This window comes from Camelus dromedarius, chromosome 27 (assembly GCF_036321535.1).
Source record: "Camelus dromedarius isolate mCamDro1 chromosome 27, mCamDro1.pat, whole genome shotgun sequence".
Classification (NCBI taxonomy): Eukaryota; Metazoa; Chordata; class Mammalia; order Artiodactyla; family Camelidae; genus Camelus; species Camelus dromedarius.
Genome location: NC_087462.1, coordinates 14,899,931 through 14,923,160, shown reverse-complemented (window position 1 = coordinate 14,923,160; position 23,230 = coordinate 14,899,931). Strand labels below are relative to the sequence as shown.

The window sequence follows — 23,230 nt, the reverse complement described above, 5'->3', positions numbered from 1 at the left end:
TCAGGGATCCAGGATGGCCTCTAGACTATTTCTTTTCTATGAGTCAGAAAGAGGCTAAGCTATTCGAACACAATTTAATCACATTTCTTCCACTGCTCTGTGGATGATTTTCATGTCAACAGGTCTACAGCCTGCTTACTAGATACAGAGGTGGAAATAAAGTACCACTCACTGACTCTTGAATGGCAGGACACAGGCTGTGCAAAGACCATGATAAGAAAGAATACACTTTCATTCTCTGCTTAAACAGTCTTGTAGCCCTCCCGTATCCTCCCCTCTGTCTACCAGGCTCATTATTGTCACCTCAGTGGAGCCCAGGGGTCTCAAAGAGGAGTATTTTGTTGTTGACAAGAAAATAGGAGGCTTGTATTCCTCTGAAGAAACACAGTACTTGGAATATAGTACCACTCCTTAATGATAATGTGTTACTATATTTATTCAATAATTTACATTGAATAAAATAGGGGCATTTCTACATGAAGCCCATTCAACTCCCTGTGCTTGTTAAGGGCACACAGTTAAACAGCCATTAAAGAGACCATGAGCAGCTCTACTGTGTACTAGGCAGAGGGTATACCATAGTAGTGAAAAGGAAACAGTCCTCGCCACAAATAAACTTAAAATCTCATGCATGAAGGCAAAAAATAAGTATAAAAATATTTTAAGTACAATTTGGAGGGAGAAAATCACTCTCCAGGTAATGAATACCCTACTCCCATGGAGAATAGCACACTTTAGAAGGCGTGGCCGGAAAGACCTGATGTGAGAAGGTAATATTTAAGGGACATTAGAAGGATCTATCCATGTGATATCTGGGAGTTGTTTTCTAGACCAACATAAGACCACTTGAAAAATGCTCTAAGAAATGTTCTAGGAATTGATAGAAGATTAGACATGATGCAAAGCAGTGTCCATGGGAAAGAACTGCCTTATACATGGTTGGAATGATAGAGGATGCCAGGTAATGCAGGTTCTCATAAACTATGGAACAGATCTTTCTTTTATTTTTTCCTAAAAATGCAAGGAGGGAGAAGTGGTGGGTTTCAAGCAGGGTACCATCATGCTCTAATTTATGATTAAAATTCTGACTGCTGCATGGAACATGGATTAAATGAGACAAAGAATGGAATGTGGAAAAAAAAAAACATTCTAGATGAGAAGTAGATCATGTTGGTCTGGATTAGGTTGGGAGAGATGGAGAAAAGTGTATTCATTCTAGATTCTTTGGCACTGTAAGTAACAAGACTTGCTAATGCTTTGAATGGTGAAAATTTAGGAGAAGAAAATGGGCAGGGTTATTTCAGGATTCTCGATTAAGTAACATACCTGCAGCAGCATCATTTCCTAAAATATTTCTAAATGTCACTGAAGAGAAAAATAGATTGATTTTTCGAGCTTTATTAATTATCCACCTCCCCTGTAAAATCTCATGGAAATGGCCAACAATCATATAAAAAGATGCTCATTATCATTAGAGAAATGAATCAGAACCACATCCTCTAGGATGGCTCTTCAAAAAGAAGGAAACTAGTAAGTGTTGGCAAGGATGTAGAGATTAGAACCCTCGTGCATTACTGATGGCGAAGTAAGAAGCTTCAGCCACTATAGGAAAGAGTTTGGCAGTTTCTCAAAAAATTAAAAACAAGATTACCAAATAACTTAGTAATTCTACATCTAGGTATATGTTTAAAACAAATGAAAACAGGTACTCAAACATGTACATACACACTCATAGCAGCACTGTTCACAAGACTCCGAAGGTCAAAAAGGTCCAAGTGTCCATCAGTGGGTGAATTTACAAATTGTAGCAATACATGCAGTAGAATGTTATCCAGCCATAAAGAGTTAAGTACTGACATGTGCTATAATGTGGATGAATCTCAAAAACATTATGCTAAGTGAAAGAAGCCAGAAAAAAAAAAAGGTCACATATTATATAGTTTCATTAATATCCAGATTATATAGAAAAGATAAATTCAAGAGACAGAGTGTAGGTTGGTAGTTGTCAGAGACAGTAAGGCATAGCTACTTCTTAATGGGTAGAGAGTTTCCTTTTAGGGTGTTGAAAATATTTCAGAACGAGATACAAGTGGTGGTCACACAACATTATGAGTGCTCAGAAAGTAACTGGATTATTCACTTCCAAGTGGGTTAGTTTTATAGTTTTATGTTATGTGAATTTTACCGCAATAAAAAAAAAATCATGGAAATGTGATTTTTATATTTTGAGGTAAAGCTAATAATTTCCAAAGGAAAACACACAAAAACATACTGAGAATAAAAAACTTCTTCAAAAGCACAAGTATTCAAAAGGCATTAAGTGTCTAACAAGCCATCAATACATCATCTACCCAACCACTGAGTCACTGATCAAGTATTTATTAAGTTTCTACCAGATGCTGGCCCCCACTAGTTCTGGGTATATACTGATATATCGTCTGTCTTTAAAAGATGGACTGCATAATAGGTGAAGAAAAACATTTTAATATATTCATAAGAGTAACTATTTTCCAATCTGTCAATGGGGATACTGACCTCTACCCCACTGATTTATGTGGATCAGATGAGAAAACCTGTAAACACACTTAGGAGGGAATCCATCAACTGATGCACTGGTGCATGGTCCATAAAGGCTGTTTCCATGGCCTTTCCCTCTGGTTAATTTCCCACTCATATCTGCCAATGGGAAAAATCTAGCTTTAAATTGATAAACGCATGGTTTGTTATCAATGGTGGTCATTTCTCTGATACATGGCCTTTTCCCTCCATTCTTTCTTTGTTTCAAGCTATTTTTACCTTTCTAAAATATAGGAGATCTCTTAGAGGCTATTCATTCAGCCGTATGCCACAAATTGAAGAAATTAAAGGTGTTATCACATGTAAATATCCATTCTTTACAGAGCTAGGTCATATACACTTCAGCCAACACCCCTGGGCTTCTGCTCAAAGTCTAGCACTATTCATGGTATCCTACACTTTGCTACATCTATGCAAAGCTCTAGTGACAGAAGTGAAAAAGGGTACAGCCTGACTGTCAAAGGGCCAGGTCTAATGAATTACAACTCCGGAATTCTAATTATCATTATATGCTACTAATCATCTAATTCCTTATATAAAGTTTTTTTTTAAGCTTCTTGATGTTTCCAAATAATTTTTTTCTGAATTAAAAAAAAAAATACAACTCTATACTCAATGTGTAAAACTTACAGCTTGAGGTCTTATACTGTGTTGACCAAAAAATAAAAAATTATGCTTTCAAAATTATAAAGCAAGTAAAAAATGCCTCATGTTAGAAAAATCTGGAAATAAATGTATCAAAAATTTGGCAAAATTAAATGGCATTTAACTAAGAAATGACTGCTAATAGCAAATGGGTATATTTCCTTCTTGTTCTTTTCATATTGTAGTTCATCTTTCTTGAGTTGCAGCTCCAGGGTAGAATGGATATAGTTTGATCCAGTCTGTATTTTCTGTCTCATTTGGAACTTTTAACAAAATACACAAGATATTGTAACTAATCTTTAGCACATCTGGCCTCCAGGCACCCAGATTTTAATTCCATACTTTTCATGACAATTTTACTAAAAATACATGACTGGGTCCTTTAACTTCTCCCCCACTTCCAGATGTACTAACCCTCTTGCTGGCATCTCTGAGCTATTAATTAAAATGAACAGATATAGCTGAACACGCATCTCTAAATGATCTGTAGGTCTTTTGCTCCAGGGATGGCATATTCCAATATCAGAAGTACTTTCTACTCGGAAAGATAGGAGTAGGATGAGAAAAAGTACCCCTCTATTCCACAGCCAACAGGCCACCTAGAATGTGGAACAGGAACACTGGGATGATACTGGGTTGTGAGCCTGGGAATATTGGAGTCCTGCTCAATGCATCACTCAGCTTGGTTGGGGAGAAAAAATACACTCCAATGACAGCTACATCAGTAACTATAATGATAGTCCAGAGGTGGTGGGGGGCTCTAGATGGAAAGACAGAAGATTAAACAGATGTTGGAAGGTAATGAGATGGGAGGGGAGAAAGATGTGAGTATTCCAAACAGAACCATCATGTGGACAGTCAGGGACCGAGAGAGAGTGCCGAACCACGCTGTAGGAATTCTAAGGAGTTCATGATTGACAGAGCACAGAACGCAGGTTAAAGGGACTAGAATATCTAGAGATGAGTCCAAGAGGATAGCAATTAAACCATGTAAGGCCCCGAGAGTGGGCTAAGTAGTCTGAACTTGAATCCAAGGGCTCCATCTTTCTAAGGCATGTGTGAGGAACATGGGTTTGTAGGGGAGCATGAGGGAGAGAGTGAGGGAGGGGGGTGGGGAGGAGTCTGGAAACAGCAGGCAGCCTGACTAGGGTTACCCTCTGCTTTTTCTCCCCATCCTTTGACTTGGGCCCAACTCTAAGTCCTTCATATTCCTTAAGTATTTCCTGAGCACTCATTTTGTGATGAGGATGGTCCCTAAGAGGAACAAAAATAAAATCCAGACATATTCTATACCTTCCCTGGGGCGTAGAATTTAATAGTGGAGCAGACAAGTCTATAAATTCTTACAAAACAACGTGGTTAGGGCCTAGAAGGGGGATAGACGGGCCTGTGTGAGAACAGGGAAGAGCTAATTCACCGTAGCTTGGGTGGAATGAGGGATGGACACAGAAGGCTTTGAGTCGGACACTGAGGCTTTGGAGGCATGGAATGTTATCGACAGGAGGTAGCTGCAGAATGGGCTGGGGGGTGGGCGGGCCGAGGGAGGGTGGGAGAGGTACAGGGAAGACTGAAGCTTAAGTAGGCTATTCTGGGACCAACTGACAGAGCAGGACCCACCTTCCAAGAGGCCTCCCAAGGACCCAGCCCTGGTCACAGCACAGCCTGGGGCAGGAGAGGGAGCCACAATGGCCAAGAAAGCCAGAGTCAAAGGGTCAGCGTCAGGCTGGACACATCCTCTCCACGCCCAACGCCCGCCCCATGGGCCTGCTCTCCTCCCTGCTCCTGTCTCCCTGTGAGTCCTTCCTCTCCCCTTCATCCTCCCTTACCTCCCGCGTTGTTGTGATTCTCCCCGACCCCCACCCCCAGCCAGCTCCAACTTCTCTCTCCCTTAGTCACACACACTATCTGGGAAAGGTTTCTTTCCTTTTTTAAAAATAACATATTTATATTCCTGAGCTCCTTTTTGAGGAGGAAAAAAAAGATGAGTTTAGCTATGTATTTAAAAAAAACAAAAAAAGGACAGCATTTTTCTTGTGCATGGCTCTGCACTGATTTTTTTAAAAACGTAGATTGAGAATGAAAGAAAAGGAAGAACAAAAAATAGGGGAAAAAAATGTTTCTGTATCTCTCAGATAGCTCTGCTTGCTCAGTGGTTTGTCCTCTGACTTTAATAACAAAGAGCCATGAGGTGCAATCAGTGTTGAGTTACAAATGGTCTCTTTACCACTCTTACTAGCAATGCCAATCTTAGCATATTTCATGATTCTAGTGTCACTTAAAAATCTGTGTCCTCTCAACATACGATTGAGCATTACTGTTTGGACATACCAGGTTTAATATACTATAATATTGTTTGCATGGGTAAATCCTGCACAAAGCTGCCCATTTTCTAAGGATGTGCTAAAACACGTGCCAGGTGGGAAAGAGGGCTATCTGGTAAAAAGGGCTTAGAGGCTCCAGACAGATTTGCAGATAAAGCTCATCTCTGCCACTTACTAGCTTTGCCACTTTGGGCAGGTTTCTTGACCTCTACAAGCTCTTCTTGAATTTGTGAAATGAGTATAATTCCTTCTTTGAGGATTTTCTTGAGAGCCCCTGACCAGCCTGCTTGTCTGTCTCCTGTCTTCTCTTCCCTCCTGTCCTCTCTTCCTTCCGAACTCTGCTGAGTGGCAAACAGGTGCTGACTAGAGCAAGCCTGTGAACTTTAATAAAGGCAAAGTTAACTGTGAAGTTTAAATGAGATGCATGAAGCACTGGTCCAGTGCTGGCACATCATTAGCGCCCAATAAAGGTCAGTTATTCTTTTATTATCGTACACACGGTTTGTCCAATAATTTACCAAACAAACACCTTTATAGCTTCTGAAAAATGAGGAGTGTTTCCTTGTTACGGTGTACCTGTCACCTAAGCTTGATCCTGTTTTCATTTATTGCTCATTAACTGCAAATTCTTAGAAGAAAAAAGAAACTGGCACAGACCAGTTATTTTTCACCTGTAGAAGGCACCACATTAGCAATTTTAAAAATAAATTCTTGGTTAATTTCTACATGGAGGTTAAAAAAAATTCTTGTTAAACTATAGAAGGGTGGAGCTGATAAATTTTTCAATCATTGCTTTTTTTCCCTTCAATCATTGCTTTTTAACGTAACAGCTCACACTTTAAAATTTTAATGTGTATTACAAAGACAATATAAAAATGGCATACACCAGTCTAATATGATAAAAGTGTCATTATGACCTTCATGGATTTTTGTCTAGCCCAGGTAATCCCAGTAAACCCTACAGATTGAAGAAGCATCTTCAATCATTTCACTGCTCTTGTCCTTGACTGTGTTTTTTTTTTTTTTTCTTTTTACACATTTCTTGCTAATGCATCTTTATTTCTTAAAAGACTGGCATTAAAATGGGAAGGCTTTAAATGAAAGTTTGTGACTTGTGAACGGACTGGCTTAGATCCTGATACTCTAGATTTTACTTGTTTTAATTGTATTAGAAATGTCTATTGTGTGTTTTGCTGTTTTAAAAGAGTCAGCTTTTCTTTTTTTTTGAAAGATTTACGGTTCTGTTTTAAGAAACCGCTTGAGGTAATGTTTGTCATGCAAATTTCCATTTGAAGGAACAGACTTGCAAAGCATTAACATTAAAGTGGCCCTATTTCAGGCCACTCTACCTTAGATTAAGTGGACCGAAAGAAAAGCCATTCAAGGAGAATAGAAAGGAGGTCGGAGGGCCTGACCCCATCATTCTCTACCTGTAGGCCTAGGAAAGTCTGGTATCTGACTCTCTGGCCCGTCTACTGGTATACCATGACCTCTGACCCAGCCCTAGAAATGAAGTTCATTTAGCAACACATTAAAAAAGTGAGGGGTCACAGAAAAGGTATGAACTGTCTTCAGCTTGGACACTGGTAGTAATGCAAAATTCTGCAAGACCGTAGAAATGAGACATCATTTACTCCCTGGAAAGGGCTCTATTAAGGACACTGGGTTTTATTCAGAGTCTAAACATTAAGTTAGATAGCAGAGATGTTTAGACAATGACAGGGGAGGGATTTAGAAGGGTAATGAGGCAGGAGAGGGCTCTGAAGCTTGAATGCTGATGAGGTGGTGAGAGCCAAGCCACAAACCAAATCTCCTGTACTTTGCAACTTCGCCCGAGGCCAATCCTATAGTTTGAGAAAGAGAAGGCATTGCGGCCCCCCCATCCCTCTCTCCTGCTCAGATCTGTTTTGCCTGCTCCAGCACAATCCAAATGGTCCATCTTTCCAACCCAGTGCAAGTCATCTTCTGCTGACGCAGGAGATCGGCTCGTTTTCCCCTAGTTCACACTCAGTTACCATGGCAGATATTCCAGCAATATCCTCTCTTCCAAAAGAGGCGTCTAGTTATCCAAAAAAGAATAGAAGAGAGAAATTCAGGCAGCTGTGGTCAAAGAGTTTGAGTAGGGGGCCACTATGTGTAGGGCACGCCAGAATTGCTGGAGGGCTGTTGTCTGTTCTTGCCGAAATACACAGAGCTGATATGCATGTGCTACTCCAGACAAATTAGTTCTCCCAAACCTCCCAGTCATTTTCCTTAATCGGGCTTTGATTTTGGAATGGTGGTAAGAAGGGAAGGGGTTAACTAGCTTCGAGGGCAAGGGCTACCAGCCATGAACACATTCATAGGAGACGTTATTTTCCAGAACTGTCTTACAAGTGTTTGACAAACTGCTCAGCATAAAAAGTGAATGTGTGAAAAAAAATTCTAACTGCTGTCCCTACTATAATACTAGTAAGTGGGATCCCCAGTGAGACAGAAATCTTTAGAGGAGGGAAAACTATTTCAATTGCCAGCAGTTTGTAGTGAAGATGATAGGAAGTCCCTAATGAGGAAGCCACTAATGAGTCCGGGTAATTTGTTGGTATAGACTGCACATTCTGTGTGTTTATGAAATGTAGCGCTAGACAGGTGCTCCTTCCTCACCTTCAAGCTCACGATCACAAGGAAGAGAGATAAATGTGCTGCATGGTCTACTCCCTCCAAAATTCATACTCTTCATTAGGAAGACCAGCCAAGTAACTCTTCATTGACAAAAAAATACTATCTATTGTTTTCAGGAATAGCCAGGACTGTGATGTGTTCTAATAGCAAATATTCCAGAGTGAACACTTAACAATGTGGGCTAAACCTCTGTAGACATATCATTTTTTTATCTGAGGCAAGAGCAGAAACTCGGAGGAAAGAAGAAGGTGCTACTCTCCATCTGAAGAAGAGCAGCTCTCAGGGCTCAGGGACCAGAGACTGTCAGCTAGAACTTCCTTGTAGCAGGGCCAGGGCAGTGGACTCCAAAGCAAAGTTGGAGTCCCAGTTTAAGTATGTCTTTCTAATTCTCTCCTGCATCCTCAAATCAGGAATAAAGTTTGCAAATCAGTAAAAGTTAGTGCCAGCTTGGTCTTATCTAAGCTTGGGGGAAGAAGAGGAGGAGCTATGGATATAGTTGAGGGCAAAGTCGGGTGTAGAGAGGTACAGCAGCAAGAGATGCGCAAGCATCTTCTAGGAACTGCCCTACAAGGGTACAGGCACTGTCCCAGGACCCTCTGAGGGGGCCACATTTCTACAAGTTATGCAGCATGATGATTTCCATGATTCTATACGAAGAGGAAAACTAAGTGACTCTTGAAGGCTAGAAAACTTGATATTCTTTGAGTTAAAAATAACTTTTTATATTTTTTCCAGCATTTCCTTGAGCCAGACGTTGTGCTGGAACAGATCTTGTTTCATTTAATTCTCATAATAACTCAATGAAATGGTTATAGTCATTATCATACAATTGTTATAATCATTTTGAAGATGAGTGGACAAAGGTTCTAAGAGACTCCGTATTTTGCCCAAAGTCATATAATGATTAAGGCGCAAATCTAATTCATACTCAGATCAACCTAACCTTTTAACCGTTGTGAATGTACTAACTTTAGCAGGATAAACAATCTGTGAAACTTTGCAGTTTTCTTGTGAGAGAAAACAAAACACTCTTTCTTCTCAAGACAACCCCAAATTGTCCATGAGGAGGTCACTCCTCAACTTCCATCTCAAACTATAAGATATAGGTCACATATATAATTTCTGCATTAGATGGGGGCCTGAGCACATAAAGCATGACCAGGACCCAGGACACAAGCCTGAGTTGCTCTGTTTCCTTCAAAGAAATGGAAAAATATCCAATGCTCTTGGATTCAAATAACTAATATTGTTAAAATGACCATACTACCCACAGCAATCTACAGATTTTAATGTGATCCCTATCAAATTATCATGGCATTTTTCACAGAACTAGGACAAATAATCCTAGAATTGATCTGGAACCACAAAAGACTCAGAATTGCCAAAGCAATACTGAGGAAAAAGGACAAAGCTGGAGGCATAACTTTCCCAGACTTGAGACAGTAGTACAGAGATACAGTAATCAAAACAGTGTAGTATTGGCACAAAAACAGACATAGATCAATGGAACGGAATAGAGAGCCCAGAAATAAACCCACACACTTACAGTCAATTAATCTTCAACAAAGGAGGCAAGAATATACAATGGAGAAAAGACAGGCTCTTCAGCAAGTGGCGCTGGGAAAACTGGAGAGCTGCGTGTAAATCAATGACGTTAGAATGCTCCCTCACACCGTACACAAAAATAAACTCAAAATTACTTAAAGTCTTAAGACATGACACCATACAACTCCTAGAAGAGAACATAGGCAAAACATTCTCAGACATAAATCATGGCAATGGTTTCTTAGATCAGTCTCCCAAGGCAAAAGAAATAAAAGCAAAAATAAATGGAACCTAATCAAACTTACAAGATTTTGTGCAGCAAAGAAAACCATAAACAAAACCAAAAGACAATCTATGGACTGGGAAGAATATTTGCAAATGATGTGATCGACAAGGGATTAATTTCCAGAAAATACCAACAGCTCATACAGCTCACTATCAAAAAACAACAAACAAGCCAATCAAAAAGTGGGCAGAAGACGTGAATAGAAATTTCTTCAACGACATCTAGACAGCCAACAGGTGCAGAGATGTTTATCATCACTAACTATTACAGAAATGCAATCAAAATTACAATGAGCTATCACCTCACACCAGTCAGAATGGCCATCAACAAAAAGTCTACAAATAATAAATGCTGGAAATGGTGTGAAGAAAAAGAAAACCCTCCTACACTGTTGGTGGGAATATAAATTGGTGCAGCCACTATGGAGAACAGCATGGAGGTTCCTTAAAAAACTAAAAATAGAGCTACCATATGACCCAGCAATCGAAATCTACAGAAGATGGGGGCCTGTGTGCACATAAAACGTGACCAGAGCCCAGGACACAAGTCTGAATTGCTCTGTTTCCTTCTTAGATGTCATTAAATGACTACCTGCTATTAAATGTTGCTATTTCCCATGATAAAAGGCCAATCATAATGCCTCTGATATACAAGATGTCAATCAGCAGCAAATAACTAATTCCACAATTCTTATATAGCTCACCTGTCTGATGGTACATTTATGCAGCTATGGTTAATGCCTTTATTTCTACGATGTTGAAGAGTTTCAAGCAATCTTTCTTCACTAGGAATAATCTGAACAACGTATTTCTAAGGGAAATTATTTCCAAAACACACCTTTTCTCCATCACCTCATTTATTATTAAATAGTACTTACAAAGGTGTTGTTTACATGTTAACAAAGATACTGAGAGTATACTGACCTTGTCCCAATGATGTAAGTATTCAAGTCTATTAACTTGATGAACAAACAGTAGGTTTAAAGGCTATAAGAAATTAACAAAGTTGGGGTAAGAGGGAGAGGAAATGGGTCACAGAGAGAGAGGGAGGGAAGGAGAGAGGGAGAGAGAATATATGAGAGAATTCTAAAATAATGCATTGTTTCCCCTTTCTGCTTTGCTCTTAACAAATGTAGATTCAAAATTCTTGCTTTTCTACACGTGGATAATGAACTTCGTGTTTCTTTCATTACTTCTTATTTATCGGTTTTATTTTTTGCCACTTAACCAGTTTCAAAGTTTGAAATCTTGCTTTGATTTCCCTTTTGCTATACCCAAAGTGGCTAGACGTGATGTTAAAAAAAAAAAAAACTACTTATTAGAGAAAAAAGCAAATTTAGAAAGCCAATGATAAGAATTATAATTACTTTTCACTAAGGATATAATTATACACTGATAACTTCCAATTAGAGAAATAGTGGAGAGATGGGAAGAAAAAAAAAGATAACTCAGTTCGCCCAACAATTATTTTCTCAAGGACTAGATACTCAGGTCTTTGGAGACTGTGTGAATCAGAACTTTCTTGGATTCACAGCTAAGTCTGTAACGAGTTTTTTTTTATAAGTATCACCTAAAATGACAGTGCAGTAGAGAGCCACAAATGCTGAGTTCAAAATTCTCATTGTATCAGCCACTTCTTTCTAGTGGGTATCTTTAGACTTTAGACTGTACCTCTCCTGATCACAGCAAAGTATGTGTTTGTCCGTGATCACCACATCCTTAGCTGCAAAGACGAACATGTACTCAACTTCAAGGTCATCGTTGGAGAATAGGTCATGTTTTGATGATTTATAAAAGGCACTGATGTTTTAGTAATTTATTGACACAGATTGCATTTGTACCTATTTATAAAATACTAATAGTATTCCCTCGTCTACAAAATCATGCACACAAGGAATACATTTGTAAAGTGTTTGTAAAGCTCTATGCATGCTTATATTTGTATTTATACAAATTACCCTATGTCCTACAGCACTCATTTGTGTGCATTTTTTTTTTTTTGAGTAGACTCAACTTTACACAGCAGACAACATGCATTTGGTAGGTGATTTCAAATTAAATGACCAAAGCATATTTTCATCATTTTGTTATGTAAAGCACATTCAAGTTATTGGCAAATGTTAAATTACCAAATCAATAAGTTTCTTTCTCAGACTTTTAAGTCCAATGACTGACTATTAAGCTTGTGGAATTCATACATTGAACAGGTGAAGCATTGACCTAGAAGGGTTATTAATGAGTCTATTTTCCACTCTTTTTTCAAGTCAAATATTATTTTTCAATTGAAAATACTGTTTGACTTAACAATGTGGATCTGAGTATGTAGGTCAAGTAGTGACCCCAACCTACTGCAAGTGATAAAACATTTCGGTCATAGGACCAGGGTAGATTGACGGCTACTATCATCAGGTCAAACAATATTAATCCACCATTAAATTAAAGGAGCACCAAAAATGATGACTGTTATTTTTTTTAAAAAAAAATCAATCACAGTCCAAATGATGCCATTCATCTTGAAATACATTTCTTCCACTCCTCCAAAAAGTTGATATATTTTAAAGTCTTTGCACTGGAGTGACAGAGAATCACAAACTGAGGGACCTACAGAGATGTCCTTCAAACATTTCAAGGGGTGTGAAACAAAGAAGAACATGCCTTCCTGAAGTTGTGGCCTCTGAAACTGTTATGCTTGTAGCAAATGGTTATCTTTTCACGGTCGGCCTGGGGTGTCTAAGCATGTATCCCCACTTGAACAGTTTTCCGACCATATTCAGCCACTGGCATCAGTTCTTAAACTTAGGGCATCCCTGAAGGTGATGAATTAATGATCATTAACATGCCTGCGTGAGGTATTTTAGGAATTGCTTTTTTAACTTGACTGCAAAAAATTTCAAATATATTTATAAAAATGAGAATAATTAGAAGATCTATATATTTATCTTCAACCACCACCAGTTTTCTGCTCTTCTGCTTCATATACCCCTCCATTCACTACTTTCCCCCAATTCCAACACACACACACACACACACACACCTTTTGTCTGCTTCTCACCCAAGTACATGAAGGCAAATCTCAAGCACCTTATTATTTCATCTTTAATTATTTTTGTATGTAATCTCTGAAGACTTAAAAATTAAACCAAAATATATTTTAGCACCAAGGAAAATTAACAAAAATCCACAACTATCATACAAAATTCAAAATCTTTGAACTGTCTCCAAATATCTTAATGTTTCTTTTTCCAGATACGTTGAGTAGATTGCTGGCTTCCAATGGGATGATGGTTGTTTTTATGGTAGGACATTGTATGAAATCCAAAAAACAAGTCAGCTTCTGTATGGAAAATATTTCTTAACATATAAACATTACTTTTCTAATGAAATTTATCATAAATTCCTAATGAGTGGAAACTAATAAAAAGATAAAAATCGGGGTATGATAAAACAACACAAGCAGCAATCCCTGAAGCCTGTCAGTATCAAACATCAGTAAAAACCATCCTAAGACACCAAGAGTTATTATGTGAAGAAATACTTCTTTAGATTTGACATAGAAAGCAGCTTCAGGGAAACAGCAATGAAACTTAAAGGTGAAGAATCGAGATTGAACTGAAGCGTCCGTTATGTCCTAGCCATCTTAGACAAGTGTGAAGCCACGTTGCTTCACAGCCCTCTGACATGAGGGGTGGTACTAGTGAGGACCAAGTGAAAAGAAGGTGGACAGCACCCCACACACAGTGTCAGGGGCCACGGAATGCTGACGTGTATTTTCTGTCTAACTTTGGTCTTAGCTGTAGTCAAAATTCTTTGCTTCTCCCACTCCAGGGAACTTCAAGCCGTTTCATGCCATCGACTTTTCATATTCCCTCATCCATTACATCTCCCCACTTCCCACTGCCCCAGTTAATGGGCCACAGTCAAGCGTCACCTCTCCTTTACAGACACCCTCCTGTTCCCTGCCCTTCTCCAACTGGGACTCCAAGTTTCGCCAAATCACATGCAGGTAAAATTCAACTTTCCACCTACGCCTCATCTGCACCCATGAAGCTGACAGCACCTAAAGAAAAAGCTCATATTATTACTAGTTGGTTTCACTTTAAATTCATATCCAGGAACTTCAAAGTGAGTCCCAATGCTGTGAGGCCAACATCAGGACTTCTCAGCCTATTCACACTCTCTGTCTCAGTTATAACTATTTCCACCTTCTTTCCTTAAACTCCTATCATCTCCTCCTCTATCCTCATCTTCCACTAGTGACCTTGCCTGGTATTTCACAAACCAACTGAAAACAATGTGCAGAGGACTTCCACAGACCACCACCACCACATCCACCTGTCCTGGGTTCCACATCCTCTTACTCCAATTCTTGAATTTTTTCTCTCACTGCCAATCTCTTAACATCACAGAACTCCAGGACCCAGTCTTTGGAACTATCTACATTCACTTTATTGGTGATCTCATCCATTTTCTTTGTTTCAAAAACTATCAGTAAGTACCCTGACTCCTAGATTCCTAGCTCTAGCTCAGACCTCGCTCCCATATTTCAACATTGTCTGCCCATAAACACTCGCCTGTCAGCACCAAAGCTGAACTTCAGTTCTAATATCAAAACCTGCTCTACTATAAGCCATCACTATCTCAGCAGATAGAACTGTCATTCTTTCAGCGGCTCATGCAATCCTTCCCTTGTCTTTCTCTCTCGTATCCTGCTTCCAATCCATCAAACCTCATTAACTTCAAAATGCATGCAGAATTCAACAAATTCTTCCGAGCTCCATTATGAAGTCGACTTTGCTCTGAATCAGCATATTGTTTTGTCTAGCCACTTCATAGCCTCCTTTTCTCCCCTCACTCATGCAGCAGCCATCTATTACTTTTCAAACCTAAAACATTTCATTCTTCAGTCCAATTTTGCCAGAAAGTCCTCATTTCTCTCAGAGTAGAAGTCAAATAGACAAGAAACAACAAGGGTTAGTGAAAATGTAGAGATGAGTAAAATGTCAGTTTGTGCAGCTACTATGGAAAACAGAACAGAGATTCCTTAACAAACTAAAAATACAACTACCATAAAATCCAGCAATCTCACTTCTGAGTATTTATCCCACAAAAACCAAAACACTAACTCAAGAAAAAGGATGTACCCATGTGTTTATTGCAGCACTATTTACAATAGCCAAGATATGGAAGCAAACTAAGTCAGTCTACAAATGAGTGAATAAAGAAGATGTGGTATATACGGTTGACCCCTGAACAATGTGGGGGTTGGGACAGCAAACCATGCCCCACCCACAGTCAAATATTGAAGTATAACTTTACAATCAGCCTCCATAAACACAATTCCACATTTGCAGATTTAACCAACCATGGATCAGTAGTGCTGCAGAACACATTTATTAAAAAAAGACCCACATGTAAGTGGACCTGCACAGTTCAAACCTGTGTTGTTCAAGGGTCAACTGCATATACAATGGAGTATTACTTAGCCATAAAAAAGAATGAAATCTTGCCACTTGCAGCAACATGGATGGACCTGGAGGGTATTACGCTTAGAGAAATAAGTCAGACCAAGAAAAACACATACCTTATGATTTTACCTGTATGTGGAATCTGAAAAACAAATGAAACAAAACAAACAGACTCATAGATACAGGTGGTTGCCAGAGGGAAGGGGGGTTGGGGGACTGACAAAGTAAGTGAAGGTGATTAAGAGGTACAAACTTCCAGCTGTAAAATAAGTCAGGGGGAAACAGTGCACACACAGAGAATATACTCAGTAGTACTGTGATGATCTTGTAAGGTGGCACAGTCATTGGTCTTACTGAAGTGATCATTTCAAAATGCAAAAAATATCGAATCACTACATTACACATCTGAAACTAATATTGTATGTTAATTACAACTCAAAACATTAAATTAAAATGTTAAAAAAGTCGAATAGTCCTCAGGGCTATCGATGAACTGGCATAATCGCTTTTACACCCTCACGAGCTGTGAGGCTACTGGCCCATGCTGCTTGGGCCTCTGTGTTTCTTGTGACGCGTCAAGCACATGCTCACTTCAGGGCCTTTGCTCCAGCTGTTTCTCTCCCTGGGATGCTCTTCTCCCAGATTATTTGCTTGGCTAAGTGCCTCACTCCTCCTGGTTTTGTTTGTTTGCTTGTTTGTTTTTGTGGCCATGGGAAAAGCTCTGCCCCAGGCAACAAGCAATCCTGCCCTATTTATCATTCTCTCCAGGTTGGCAAACAGTCTCTGCTTGTCCTGGATGAACAAAGAGTTATCCAGGCTAAGCTGCCAGTTATATTGTCTTCCTCTCCTGTTTGTCACGGTGAAGACAGAGTTCTGATGGCAACCATAGTAACAGCCTCCATTTACTGGGTACCTGCCGCCCATGGAACAGGTGCTTTGCATATATTATTCCTCGTCCTAATAGCATCCTGATATGGTAAATTTTAGTTTATTTTATTAAAATTTTTTTCATTATTTAAATTATTTATTATTTTTTTAAGAGAGCTATAGGAAGAGAAAGACACACAGAATATCAGAAGTTAATATGACATAATATGAATAGGGGCTACCCCTTAGTTAATGAGGTTGTGATTTTTTTTCCTTTTATCTTTTTTTTTTGGTATTTCTTTTTTTTCTTTCTTTCTTTTTTTTTTTTTTTTTTTTTAGTATTTTCCAGCTATTATGTACTCCCAAATTATTTTTATAGTTAGAAAAAATGGATTTAACATCTTAGAATCACTACCTGTTTAAACCAGGGTAGAAAGTCCAAACATGAGGAAAACAACATTCTCAATTCCAGCTGTTTCAATTATATTGATTAAAAACAGGTTCCCGCATACCTGCTACCACAGGACCTCTACAGTTTCCCCTAGGTTTTCATCAAAACTTCTGTGTACTTGCCCAAATACCCAAATACTTATGATCTGTGTGACATTCAGAGATGGTCATCACAAGGATTTGCTGGGGAAGGGAGGTGCCAAGGGCAGGTCAGGAGAGTCAGACTCCAGCCCAGGGTTTGTCACTGACTTCTTGGGCAAATCACTTAAGCCCTTCAGGCCCCTCTTGTGTCATTTCAGAGAGTTAGACAAGGTGATTTCTAAGCTCCCTTCTGGCTCACGTCCATGAACTTCCCCTTTCTCTACCCTAGCCACACTGTCCTGGGAGGTCACCAATGAGTAAATTGCATTTGGAATGTGTTAAACCTCAGCTGTTCTTAAGTAAAAGAATGACCATCCATCCAGTAACTAAAGGACAAGGGAGAGACCAGCCATAAAGACTTGGACCATTTCATCCCAAAAGCCTCATCCCCTGGCTTCCGGCTCTAAAACAACACAACCTGCTTAGAGTTCTGCTCTCCCCACAATTTATTATTATTTAAAATTTATTTATTATTATTTATGACTTATTCAATTATGTATGTAACCTAAAAAAAACAAAAACAAAACATTTCACGGATTTCTCCCATTCCCCCCCTACTTCCAGCTTCTGGCAACCACCCATCTGTTCTCCCCATAGGCTGGTGGTGTTTGTTTTTGTTTTTTGATACAACATGTAAGAGCGATCATATAGTATATGTTTTCTTTCGTATGGCTGAGTAATATTCAAATACATATCACAATTTCTTTATCCATGCGTCCAATACTTGACATTCAGGTTGTTTCTCTATCTTGGCTATTGCAGATGCTGCTGCAATAAACATGCAGGTGAAGAAGAATTAATAAAATGGCCACATTTAGGCTAAAAGATTGTTTATTCTTATGCTTGTGCTTAAAATGGTCAACTGACCAGTTGCTGCTCACAGCTCCAGGCCCGCTGTTAAAACAAAGCTATTAATTTTACTCTTTCTGCTTTACTCCAGTAATCTGAAGTAATAATCATACTTTCTGAGTTGCTCTCCAGGGAGAAGGTCACGGAATTGAAACCTTACAAAACAGGCTACATACTGAGAAGACCACACCTTGGGCGCTTACCCGACAAAGAGACTGGGAAAGTGACAACCGCCAGCCTCTACGGAATTGGCCACCTGGAGGCAGCATGACATCACTCTGCGTGATGATTCTGTTGATTGCTGTCGATGTCTTATTGTTTGAGCTATGGCTATTTAACCACTCTACATCATCTTCAAGGTGGGGTCACAGTGCTGAAGGCATTAGACTGCTCTGAGTCCCCTTTGCCTGGCAAAGCAATGAAGCTGTCTCTTTGCTTCTAAGCTCCAAGACCCTGTCTCTGAGTTTTAATTTGGCTTATCAGGGACTCGGGGAGGGGGGCGATCTTTCAGCAACACAGGTGCAGGTATCTTTTTGAGCTAGAGTATTTTTTTTCCTTGGATAAACACCCAGAAGGGAGTCACTGAATCGGGTGGTAGTCTAATCTTCATTTCTGAGGCGCTTCTGTAGTGTTCTCTGTAGTGGCTGCACCCATTTTCACGCCCACCAACAGGGCCCCAGTGCTCCCTTTTCTCCACACCCTCACCAACACCCGTCTTGCTCTTTGCGGAGATCTCATCTCCTCTGTGAGGCCTACCTTCACCTGTTTTACACTCTAACTTGACCTCCAACCTCTCCCATGCCTCTGGCACCATCACATCCCTGTTCTGTGCTCCGTATTTTTTCCCCAGAGTACAGTCGTAGTTTATTATCACATTCCTGTTTTCATAATGTGCACTCAGGAAGAGTAGACATCTTTAACCTGTTTTACTATCGGCTGCGTTTCCACTACCCGGAACTGAACCTGGCATATGGTAAGACCTCAATAAATATATTAGAATACATTTTCAAATATTTACCTATTGGCCTTTTCATTAGTAATCTATTGAGCAACTGAATTTTCTAAATGAGAATATTTACTGAAATAAACACACCAAGACTCGACCACACCCATGTTTAACAGTTGATACTGTCTTTCATTGCTGGGAGAAATTCTCAATTTCCATAACAGAGTAAAAAGAAAAAAAGTCTTAGATTTGTAAATGAATAGTCCACTACCTTAGATATTAAAAGAGGACATAAGTTAAAATTAAAAAAAAAAAACTGTTCTCTATTTTAAGAGGTTTTTCTGTTGTTTCGTTACAGGAGGTACAAAATAGTTTAAGAAAAACAAACAAAATTACATCTTACAACTCATAGACACAGCAAGAAATCAGCAGAGAAGGCTGGAGCTGATAAATTAATGCAATCTTGGGCGTGACTTTTGACAGTTAATAATCTTTAATTAATTTAGTCATTGTTTGCCCTTCAAGATAAAAATGGATATCTATTCATTCTTAGGCCATTATTTTATTTAACACAATGAACTTAAGTTGAAAACTCTTTTGAGCGGCAAACTTTATTACAATTAGACTCACTTTAAATTAATAACATCTCACACAAGGAGACTTGCAGATATGCAGAGGCCCCGAGCAATGAAAAATGATGGCCTCATTATTCCCGCAATCTTACATTTAGTTCAAAATAGAAACCTATTAAATTTGAATTAAGCATAAGGAATTCGAAGTATTTATTTTCAACATGTTGACTACTTTAATGTTTTTAAGTTATTTAAAAAAAAAAAAAAGGTTAACTTCACATACGACAAGATTTTAGCACTGAACTGAAGACGTTACCTCGGAAAACTTGTAACCCAAACCTGGGATTTCAGTCTTATTTGTCTGCTCTTAAACAGCCGGCTACTCAGATGATGACGGCTTTACATACATTTTTCTACAGGTTATTGGCTCTTTGGGGAGAAACACACAAGGCTCTTCCATTCCCATCTCTTTTGGGCTCACCCAACCTCTCCTCCTCCTCAGACTGAGGTCAGATAAGACCTGCTCACAGCAGCCTGCTCAATGCATTAGCTCATCTACTGTTTTCACTCTGCACACCAACCCCCCTACTTTGGGGAGCACAGTGCTTTTACAGAGGAAAAGAAAGGTTCTCCCAAACCAAAGATACCAAACAGGCTACTAACCTTGAGCAAATGTCCGTTCAGCAGCGAGCCTCCTCCCTCCTCCGTGGCCAGCACCCTTCTTCTGAGGCTGGGGAAAGCACTCTTACTACCACGGCTTCACGCGATACTTCACTGATAGCACCTGGAGAGTCTAGCCCACTAGCTCCCTGCGGGACGCCGTGCGCCTCAGGTGTGTCTGCTAACTTCATGAGCCATGCCACGATGGAAAGTCTCTTTTTTTCAAGCTGGGGTCGGGGGAGCCAAACTGAAGTCTGATGGGGAGAGGAAAGAAAGAGACAAAAGCCTTGTTGTCAATGGTTCCACCGTCCTGTTGATCAGTAACAGAAGAAGGAACCTCAAAAACTACAGCTCGTCTCTTACCCCGTGGTTGAAATGGACACTAGGGGACCGCTTAGCTTCATTTTACCCAGATGTTCCAGAGGACTTTAGGAAAAGGTATAATACACATTCTCACTTAAAGAATTTTTCAAATATAATCTCTGAATTAACTTCAAAGCAACTAAATCCTGGTACAGACAAGAGGCGCCAGGCACCAGCAGTGGAGTGGCTCTTTGAAGACCTCCAGCTGAATCTCATGTGTTGTACCCACCTCTTTTCCACTTGAGGGAAACGGAAAAGGGGACAAACATTATTTTTTTTTTTTTTTTACCATCATTAGCTATAAAAAGAGGAGGTCTAAGAGATTCATGAGGGTAATAAACTATTGTTTCGTGGTTGCCAAAACGTACTCAAATGCCAAAGGATTCCATGAGAGAGGAGGGATGGGGGTGAGATTCACACATTTTCCTATTTTACCTCCATTACTCTGATCCCAGCCTGTCTTCTCCCCTCCTCCCTTTAAATAAGAATCCAGAATCCCTAGGAAGCATTTTAAAAATTGCTTTGTGGATTTTATCTTATTAGAGAACAAATAAACCTTTCCAATCCCTGTGATACATCAACAAAAAGATTTATTGTTTCTTTGCACGTGTTTTCAGATCCTGTCACTAAAATTATAAAGGCTGATGCAAACAAGATGGCAAAAGAGTGGTTTTGTCGTTCGTCGGCCACGCACAAGCCATTGATTAAGCTCCTTTACGTGATAAAGTTATTTTATGTCAAAATATTACCTTCAGTGCAGCTGAAATTTAAGTATTTTCCTCACCTCCAAAATAATTGAATCAAATGGGAGAAGAATGCATGTGTATTTGTCCTTTAATTAAAAACACAATCAGAAACACAACTGCAGACTATCACCTATGAATTAAAATGCTAATTCGTTCAAAAGAAGAATATATTTGATGTCCCGCTTTGAAATAGAAGAAACACACAACAAAGAAAGGAAGAGAAAAAATGCCACAGGAAGTCAAACACACATTTGCAAAGCTAATTGAGCAAATTCGCCACCATTTGACATTTTGCTAAAAGAAAAGGAGCCTTGCAGCTGGGTAAAAGAACAATGCAAACAAAGACAGAAAAATACACAGTCGAAATTGATCTGTGGAACCCCAGAGCACTAAGATAGCCTTGTACAGAGTGTGAAATTGAACTGTGAGCCATAGAGAAAATTTTTGTCGTTAACACTTCCCAAGATCAGAGGGAAATGTAGGTGATCTTCCCCTCTTATTTTCCTTTCTAAGAAACTAACCGAGTTGAAGGACGACAAAGAGTCTTAAATCCCCAAACCCTCATTAGGGTTAACAAATGAAACCCACGAATGAGGATTAAAAAGATTTCCCACCAGGTACACTGTAAAGCAGAGTTAGGAATGGGGAGTCAGGGGAAAGTCCAAGAGCAAGCTCGGGAGTAATTACCTTTCCAGCCCATAATGATGCACTCCACTAATTCGCAGGACTTGGCTTATTTCCGAATCTAAAACTTTGGCCAAATTTTTGCTTTTGAAGGAAAAAAAGAGAAAAATCAAATTCCTATTTTGTGTTTCCTAATAAGAACTGAGCCCCTACATCATGTCTCCCCAGCCCGCCTTCCCCTCAACCCATTACTGAAATGAAAATGCTGTGATTTACATCCCGGTTCATACTGGCATGGAGCACATATTGTGTTAGGAGTGCCAGGATCCACATGGAAAATAAAGAACTTCTTACAAGCTCTGCACAGGATGCCAAACAACTGCCAAGTGAGAGGGCCAATCACAGTTCCCCTTTGCAAACATCCCCTTGGACCTCATCAAATTCCCCCCAAAATACTGAATTCCTAACTGATAGGAACCTGGCTTCAGGTTATACTGTTAACCTCCTAAGGTACTTCTAAGGCCTTTTCAATTTAGCCTGTATGTCCTGCAGATTCTTTTCTGTACCATTGGAAAAAATAATGGCTCTTTCCTTTCAAAAGGTGGCCTTGGGCATGGGCAGACGCCTGGTGTGCTTATCAAGTTACCTATCTGCTTGGATACTGGCTTCTTTAATTGCAGTGGGGTTGTGGGTAGAAAGGTCACAGCAGGATTCCTCTCTTTTATTGGCCTGATGAGTACTTTGGGGTCTGTCTTAATAAAGTCCTGTAGGAATATTTTCACCGCTGTTCAGAGGAAATGGAGATATCTTGTTAAATCAGTTTCACTCCACAGTGAGGATTTATGGGGAGGCCACAGAGCTAGAGATGCTCGCTTGGGAAGAGTTGTTTCTGGATTCCACTTCTCCTTACACAGAGCCCAGGTGGCCTGTGTGCTTTCCCTCTTCATCAGCTCTTTCTGGGGAGGTTCCCCGCAGCCTCCTGGCAGGGGGCGAAGCAATGAAGGCACCGCCTCCCATGGATCTCGTTTCCTGTATCAGCACAGCATCTTCCGTTCTGAACATGCCCATGTCAGAGCACATTAAATTCAGAGAGGTACGGTGACTTCACTCAGGATGCAGTAGGGAGGCGGCATGCAGAAAACAGTATCAAAAGAGCACAAGGGGACCCATAAAAGAACTATATTAACTCAACAACCAGCTGTGTGGATAGGAGTCGTGTTCACAGAGCCAGCAGGATTCAGCCACCAAGGCTTGATTAATATTAAAATAACAGCTATACATATGTAAGATTCTAGAACAAGGGATCCCTCCCCAATTCCTGAGATCTCCTCAGTTTTCTTTCCTAACACCTACTCTGCCTTTTTCCTCCTAGAGCGTTGGTTAGAGCCGGAATAAGGAGTTCTGTAGGGAACCCTGTTCTTTGTTGAACCGCAGACTTCTTAGGCAGCAAATCCCAATAGCCAAAAAGCAGTGATTTCATGATGTATTAGCATTCAAACAAACTCTGTATAGA

General features: G+C 39.7%; 1 long non-coding RNA gene across 1 annotated transcript in view; it reads right to left on the bottom strand.

Annotated features, from left to right (window-relative positions):
• LOC116148444 (uncharacterized) overlaps positions 1-23,230 on the bottom strand; it is a 1,308,953-nt gene that overhangs the window by 964,580 nt on the left and 321,143 nt on the right. The window contains exon 4 of the long non-coding RNA XR_004131959.2: positions 19,988-20,238. This is a non-coding gene — a long non-coding RNA (uncharacterized LOC116148444). The remainder of the gene's footprint in view (positions 1-19,987; positions 20,239-23,230) is intronic.